This window comes from Pteropus medius, unplaced genomic scaffold (genome assembly GCF_902729225.1).
Source record: "Pteropus medius unplaced genomic scaffold, Ma_sr-lr_union100, whole genome shotgun sequence".
NCBI lineage: Eukaryota > Metazoa > Chordata > Mammalia > Chiroptera > Pteropodidae > Pteropus > Pteropus medius.
Window position 1 is genome coordinate 20569034 of NW_024344378.1, and position 7046 is coordinate 20576079.

The 7046-nt window shown below is 36.4% G+C and overlaps 1 pseudogene; it reads right to left on the bottom strand.

The window, feature by feature from the left end:
- Nucleotides 1-228: 228 nt before the first annotated feature.
- LOC120610104 (uncharacterized) lies at nt 229-346 on the bottom strand (annotated as a pseudogene).
- Nucleotides 347-7046: the final 6700 nt, after the last annotated feature.

The window sequence follows — 7046 nt, forward strand, 5'->3', positions numbered from 1 at the left end:
AGATCCCCAAGTCAGTGTGTGACTTTATAAAGACATGTCTATCTGGGATAGTACTTGCTGTCAGATAGGTTTTTATTTTTTAATTTAATTTAATTTAATTTATTTGTTTATTTATTTATTTATCTATTTATTTATTTATTTGTTTTAGGCACAGCAACCCTTGGTTGACCTCACAGATTGCAAGGACCTTGTCATCTTACAATCTCTTATTTTAAAAAATTTTTTTTATGCCTACAGCACCTGGTCTTCCTAGGTGCTCTCCATCCAAGTACTAACCAGGCCTGATCCTGCTTAGCTTCCGAGATCAGACGGGGTCAGGCTTGTTCAGAGTGGCATGGCCGTAGACTCAGATATGTTTTTAAAAGACTTATTTTTTTGTATGGTACACATGAGTCAGGTGTTAATTAATAGATCAGGCCTCTTGCCTGGTGACATTCTACCCAATGACACATCAGTTTAAGTTAGTGGAGCAGGTTGGGTTTCTATAGTGTTGTTCTGATTGAATCCCACCTAGCTAAGTTTCTCTCTGTTTGTTTATCTCTGTCTCTCTGTCTCCTTTTCTCTCTCTCTCTCTCTCTCTCTCTCACACACACACACACACACATGCACATACACACTTTTTATGATATTTGTACCCGGACACTTTTTCAACGGCCTAATCATGTTTAATTAAATTAATTAAATTAAATTAATCCAGCTAAATTAAAACAATTAGAAAGAGGACATATTAAGGCTCACATCAATCCACCAGTCCATCTGGTTGCATTCTCCTCTTGTTTTCCACTGGCTGCACATAGGCCTCGAAGTTGGAAGAAAACATCAAGAAGGATGCGCATTTCTGCAGATTTGTGTAAGATTTCCTGGAAGATGGCGGTGTGGCTTTGTTTCTCTGCTTGGAATCTTCTAGCTACTTGGTTTTCTGAATTAGAGTTACACTGATAGCCAGATTGCATGGTTTAATGTAATGGTTTCCTCATGGCTTTGATAGCTCTGATATGTTTGCTGTCTCCCTCACTAGGCTGTAAGCCCTTTGACTGCAGGCTCCACATCTATATCTCTTACATCCCTTGCACACTCGCCTCCCACGTTGTTAGAGGTACACTACATGCTCAATATGTATGTTTAGGTTGACAGGTTGAGGAGAGGTCCTTTTAAAAGAGTGAGTAGTAAAGAAGAACCAGGAGAGAAAAAGAAATCAAAAAATAATGTTTCCAAAAGACTGACTTAACTGACCAGTGAGAGGAAGTAGTTGAGAAAAGGAAAATGGAAGAGAAAGTCTAATCAAAGGCAATGTGAAGAAAGGGATTTAAAGCCTAGTTTTTTTCCAAAAACTGGAAATGCTGTTGTGGACAATAATAACTTCTGAGGAGATATTCATGGTCAAAATAAGAACTAAAATTTCTTCACTGATTAAATTAAAAAATAAATGCTACAAGGAATGTAAAAGAAATTTGTAATTTTGGAATGAATTCAGATTGATGAATGAATCTACAGATTTAATACAATAGGCCAAGCTTCAAATCCTCCCTGACTGCTACCATCAAAAATTGAATACCCAAACCATTTTTAAACCTTCCTTTATTATTCTGCAGACTTGAGCCAGTTTTAGTGTCCACTAATATATCAAAGAATTCTGTCTTAGCTTTAGCTTCTTGGATATAGTGAATAAAAAGGAGCAATTCCAACACTCAATCTCATCAGTGAGGTACATTTTCCAGGTACATTATTTAGCATATTTTAATGCTTACAAATATTTAGATTTTGAAAAGGATTAATATTTATTCAAATAATAGTACACTTGGATATTTTATTTCTTATTTTTTACTTGGTTTTTAATCTGGAGTGTTTTAAAGCAAAACTCAGAATTTTATTACTTCATTCATGTCTTTATTTTTTTATTTTACTTTTTAATTTTTTTGTAATGGCAGATGACAGGAGTGCATGTTCTTCCCTTGAGGAAGATCATTTCAGGGTCTTCCTAACCAGGTCATTGACAAGTGACTCCCTTATCCCTGCTTCTTTAATAAATTTGTTCTCAAACTTCAGCCCATGACTCTTTAAATATCTTCTAAGCTTGGCTTAAAATGTCCTGCTCTCCCAGGCACCTATGACTTTAAAAGGCTTCAGCACCTGTCCCTTTAGATATCTACCTTATCCTGAGCCTTGACCACTTTATTTGTTGAAAATAAAACTCAGAATTTTATCACTTTGTTGATGTCTATTTCTTATTTAAATAATTGCTTTCCTGTCTCTGAAGTGATTGTTTTGGTAGAAGCATTTCGTATTATTTGAGGGAGAAATAATCCATTGATTTTAGTGGTATAAATGTGAAATGGCTGGGATCTTGATCAGTGATTCGGTCATGGTTATAAAGAAGAATAAATAAACCTAAAAACAGTAAAATCTTGGAAAAGAGCACACTGGTTAATTAGGTTTCTGATTAACTATGGGCTGATGAGAAGATAGTTTTTGTTTGAAATCTCTAAATTGCCTCAGTACATTTTCTTAATAAGTAGTCTAATGAACATAATTAAATCTTCTCTCACTGATTCAGCATTTTATAATGTCTCAAGATCATTACTCTGAACATAACATGTAATTCTACACGGTACTGTAGCTACAGAAGGTGTAGGAGTTTAAGATGACTCCTGAACATTTCAATACTTTTAAAAAATAAATCTCTGTGATTTGTTCATTTCATGCTATGTAAGTTGATCTTAATTAATTACATAAGTAAGTAAATGCCTATTACATATCATAGAATAATAGACTATTCAATCTAGAAGAGACTTTTGAGATTATGAAATTCCAATTCAATGCCATTGTTTAACAGAAAACTTAGAAAACTAAGACCCAGAAAATGACAAGGATTAGTACAGCTCCATTGCAATCAATGTCTCCTGATTGAAAATCCAGTGGCCCTTCGACTCTGCCATGCTACACCATTCAAATGATTTGGGATTCTTGTCATTTGTCTCTCTTCCTCCATAAAAATGGAGTCCATTCTCAAAACTTGTTATTTGGAATCTTTGGTTAAATGAATGTAAGCTCACTAAAATGTAAGCCTCACAGGGGGAGGGTATTTTATCTGTCTTATTCACCGATATATTCTCAACACCTAGAACTGTGCCCGTCTCTTAGAAGGCCTTCAGTAAATACTTGTTGAATGAAAAATGAAATGAAATTGCAATATTTACTATACACGAGATAACTTGATTTCAGGCTCATGGGCTACGTATAGCTCTGCTTTAATCTACTTATCGTTCATTAAGTAAAGAGATTACAGGTAAGAATCATTATGGTCAAAACTTTGATCCATAGTTAGAAAATGAAAGGAAAGGCTAGATATTAAATAATTGTTCTGGTAAAACATTGTGAACTTTTGTCTTACTTTGACTGTATATTTCAGTTTCAATCACCAAGTGATGATCAGACGTGAAATTATAAGAGCAAATAGTCAGTCAAATGTCACAACTCAGCTTTGCAAAGCTGTTTGTTCAATATGATTTCTACATAATATTTAAACACATCTCTTTAAACAAGGCAAACAAAACCATAAAAACTAGGAAGAACAAAAAGTTCTTGGACACTGTACCCTATACTTATTATCAGATATGCTCTTTGACTCTCAAAATTGATGGGTTTGCTTAAATCATCTCATAAGTGCTTCAGTATTAGGAAATGCCTCTGAAACAAACCCAAGAATAAATGAATTGCAAAAGCCCTCTACTTAAGGACCAGTTTAAAATTTAACAGTGTAAATATCTAAGGGTATATACACACACAGGTGTATTTAGACTTGGAATCATGGCTTCAATAAGACAAAATCAGAAGATGGTACATATCTACAAAAGTAGACCCAATGTGTTATTACCTTTATATTTCAGGAAATGCTTTAGGTTGCCAGAATTCTTTAAATTTCTTTCTTTCTTTCTTTCTTTTTTTGACTCACCACTAAACCATAAATTCCTTGAAATCAAGCATCAAATCTAATTCACATTTGTAACTGCAGAGCTTGGCGCGATGGCGGAAAATAAAAGAAACTTTACAAGTATTTGTTAAATGAATGAAATTTAGGGACAGACTTAAGGGCTCTCTTCTAAATTATAATGATAGATAGAAACATTCATGGAAAGGAGTTAATTGTATCTAGAAATTTTTAACTGGAGAAGAAGAGATGGGTAAAGATTAAAGGAAATAAAAACTTGCCTTTTTGGAGCTCCAATCCTGGATATTTTTAAGTTTGCCTCTAAGCCCCTTGATCCTCATTAGCATGCGTGTCCACTGGGAGCAGAGCTTTGTGAGGAATACACGCACAAAAAACTGTTTGCTATTGCCAAAGTGTATTGAAGAGACAGCTTTCGTAAAACTTCTTTATTCCTAATTTTGCCTACTTTCTGAATTAACACACCCTATTAATAACAGTCTAATATGTGCCATGAAATGTTGCTTTCTGCTCTCTCTGCATTTCGATTTCTGTTCAAACCAACTTTAACCTCTTCTGAACAAGATGTATGGTAGGAGTGGTCACAATGTTGTGAAAATGATTGGACATAGAGAACGTAGAGTAAAGGAGACTCTTCCCCATCCTCTTAAATTAGGAAGATGTGGCCTCTAAGAGGCAAAGGCACTGACCAGATGGCCGGGCAAAGTAGATGGAACGTGCAGCCTCCTCAATGAAGTGCTGTTAGAATCCAAGGTCCCTGGCAGGTCAGTGTGAGTCCTCAGAGGTCAGGGCTGTTGTGACGATCTGCTTTTCTGTACTTAAGGCTTGAAATGACATTTTTCATGCTAGTTTTTCCTGATCTTATAATTCTAGAAATTTTAAGATGAGGGATGAAATCTGTAGTTTATCTTTCCATTTTTCTAGCTAGCCAGTGGATTGAATATATAAAGCTTCAGTAGTAAATGGAACTTTAGGTTAATGTTTAATTTATTAACCTTTAGGGAAGGAAGTTTCACCTTGGATTTTTATCATTGATTTTAAAGGTTTTAAGCATTTCACATAAATAGTTTTATCAGTTCTCCTAACTAGATAAGGGGCAAGAACGATGATACACAACATATCAAATCCCTAAACCAAAACACACACAAAAACAAAGAAAGAAGAAGAGGTTAGAAATTTTTAACTGGAGAAGAAGAGATAGGTAAAGATTAAAGGAAATAAAAACTTGCCTTTCTGGAGCTCCAAGAAGAGGTTCTAACTATTAATCTCAATTTCTCAGCTATAAGAGGTTTCATTGTTGTTTTTAAATAGTCTTTGCTCTTTCCACTGGATAGCTTCTTTGCAAAGGAGAGGTTGAGAGGCATAGAGCAATATCCTAAAATTTCTCACCAGAGCTTTGTCTTCTTGCTATTTTAGTGAGGACCATAACAAAATTAGTGAGAGGTGAAATTCCATTACTTAACTAAGTCCTGACAGTAAATCCTTTGACCTTTGAAACTGAGGCTTAGGACTGAACTAAAGCAAAATGATGAAATAATCAAAATCGTCTACCCTACTCTTCTCCCACTCACCATGGGGCTCTCTCCTTACCTGTCAACCTGCATGTTGTCACTTCATCAAGGGCTTGACTGAACTTCTCACGCTAAGCTCTCTCTTTTTTTATGATTCTAGTTCTTCATTTTATCCTCTCTGCAGCGCAATCTGATCAATTGATTAATGAGCTGCTTACATTTGCTAAATTCATTCTCTTTTTCTGCTTTCACCTTCATTCGCTCTGGCTTTTGCTCACCACCATGTTGAAGCTGGTTGGTTATTGATTGCCCCATGTTTGAGTTCTCAGAAGCATGTGACATTGTTGACTCTTTTCTTAAGCATTCTTCTCTTAAACCTCACTCCATTTTTTTCCTGGATTCCCTCCTACCCAGAACACTCTGGCCACTTCTCAGTCTCTCTGTACAACCCTTAAGTATTACCTCCTCAAAGTGCCCTCCCAGGTTATCTTTTCTAATTCTAAACCTTCTGATTAGGCTATCTCACATACTCCATGGCTTTGATTGCCTTTTCTGTAATTGTGATTCACACATCTGTCCAGCTCACCGCTTCTCCCTTGAGTTGCAGATTTGTATTTCTAGTTGCTTCCAGGGACATTTATTTCCCCTTGGATGTTTCACAGGTACCTGTAACTCAGCACTGTCAAAACTCATCCTGCAAACATCTTCCTCCTCCATGTTCCCAACTCAGTGAATGATACCACCATTAGCCCATTTGCTTACAACCAAAAATACAGTTTTTAAGCACAGTGATGTGCCACACATTATGCTAGAGCATGTACACAGGGAGAAGATGTTAAGTAAAATTGGCCCCTGCCCTTGTGCTGCATATAATTTTGTGGGGAGAGCAGACGCTGAGTAAATAATCACACAAATGACTAATTAATCATAGATGTAATAAGCACCAGCAAGGAAACGACAAGGAATCATCTTTGACTCTTCCTCCTTCCTACATTGTATCACCTATCAATTCTATCTACCCTATCCATTCTAATTCCTAAACATCTCTTCAGTTTGTCCTCTTCACTTCATGCCCCTGCCACCAATACCTCTGACTTGGACTATTGAAATAGCTCCCTGACAGTTCTACCTCCATCTACTCTTGCGCCTGCAGTCTATTCACCACACTACATCCACAGTGATTTCTTAAAAAGGCAAACTCGCATGTCACTTCCCTGTTTAAAGCCCTTCAGTGGAATAAAGTTTATGCAGTCATAATGTTTGTACAGTCATTCCTCAGTACCTGCAGGGGATTGGTTCCAGGACTCCCTTCCCCAAACGAAATCCACAGATGCTCAAGTCCCTTACATAAAATAGTGTAGTATTCTAGTCATAACTGCAAATGTGGTATTAAAATCCTTACATGCTCTTTGGCTATCCACATGTACCTTCGTCAACATCCTGGACTTGCTGGAAATTTCTTTAATGTACAATCTCCATGTCATATCTCTCTCTGTCACCCATCCTCCCTGTCACTTACCAATTTACTCTGTGCCACTGCACCTTGTGTTGAGTCTTGCTTGAAAATGTCTGGAGTTCGACTCCTTCCT